Source organism: Malurus melanocephalus, unplaced genomic scaffold, assembly GCF_030028575.1.
Source record: "Malurus melanocephalus ecotype Western Australia unplaced genomic scaffold, MMel_1.1 scaffold_644, whole genome shotgun sequence".
Taxonomy (NCBI): domain Eukaryota; kingdom Metazoa; phylum Chordata; class Aves; order Passeriformes; family Maluridae; genus Malurus; species Malurus melanocephalus.
In genome coordinates, this window is record NW_026623876.1 from 1 (window position 1) to 1513 (window position 1513).

Consider the following 1513-nt stretch of genomic DNA (forward strand, 5'->3'; position numbering starts at 1 on the left):
GACAGACCCTGTGGCACAAAGCTGACCCAGCAGTGGGCTGCACACCTCAGTGTTTGCCCAGCTCCCTTTCAGGTGGTCCCTGCTGGGCTGTGGCTTTGCCAGTCCCACTGGCCAGGACCTGCTGTGCAGAGCTGCTTTCCGTGGTGTGTCCTGGTGCCTGGGGCTGCACATTCCCCACCTGGAGGACACTTCTTGGCCCTTGGTTGAACTTCAGGAGTATCCATCAGTCCATTTCTCCAGCTTGTTGAGATTCTGATGGGTGCTGGGTCATCCTCTGCTGTCTCAGCAGCTTCTCCCAGCGTAAAACAATTCAGCAAACTTGCTGAAGGTGCCATGGGCTCCATTCTTCGGGCTGCTATCAAGACGGAAAAGAAGCTGGCCCAGTACTGATGGCTGGGCACATGATCAGCCCCATCTCAGCTTTGTGCTTCTCTCTAGACTCTCTATAAAATCCAGAGTATCAACAGGTCCAATCACTTCCTCACAGGGCAGAGCCTATTTGCAAAGATCCACCTCCTTCAGGTACCTCCTCCAAACTCATGAGAAACGTGTTTCATCATTTATGTTTGCCCCAGTGTGCATTTCCTCTTCAAATACAGAGCTCTGGATTACAATGTAGAATCTGTTGAATTGTTTGCCTCTTCCTTTTCTCTTTCTGAAAATACCATTGTAGCACTGCACACTGAAACCGCCTCTCYGAATCATTTTGTGCCTCTGCAAAGACGCTGAGGTTGTTCAGCAAAGACTCTCCTGCACCAGGCACCTGCAGGGCCCCTCTGCTGCTGCCACCATCGCTGCCACCAGAGGCCTGCTGGGATGGGAATGGAAGCGGCTGTGATGACAACTCTCCTGTGGCTCAAAGCCAAACTCCCTGTTACATCTCATTAACCCCTTCTTTCCAAGTTCCTTTGTGCATCCGCCTAATGCCCACTGCAGGTGCTGGGGCACGGTCCAAATCCTCAGCTGGGGCACGTCCCCATCATGGTCTGCTCCTCCACCCCAGCCAGGACAGCTTTCCATCGTGGCAGCCCCGCAAATGACCACTTAAACCTCATCAAGGGTCTTCTTAGCTGCTTGGCAGGTCAGAGCAGGCACTGGAACACGCCGGAGCAGTCAACTCCAACCTCCTTCTAAGCCATCTCCATCCTCCTTCCCATCAGCTCCATCCTCCTTCCAGCCAGTTCCATCCACCTTCTGAGCCAACTCCATCCTCCTTCCCCATCAGTTCCATCCTCCTTCCCATCAGCTCCATCCTCCTTCCCATCAGTTCCATCCTCCCTCCCCACCCCAGCTCCCTCACACAGCTCAGGCTGCAGTCTGAGCCCCCTGGTCACCCCATGGACACAAGGACTCTCTCYTAGRGGTGCCARGGRASAASAGGCCAAATTCTTGTCAGAACAGCCAGCTCCTTCCTTAGAGAGCAGCCCTGCTTCCATCCCAGGCTGTTGTTAACACCTGAAATCTCAGGGAACAGAATCCTCCTTTCAATCCCAGCAAGAGCCCAAGACAGCCT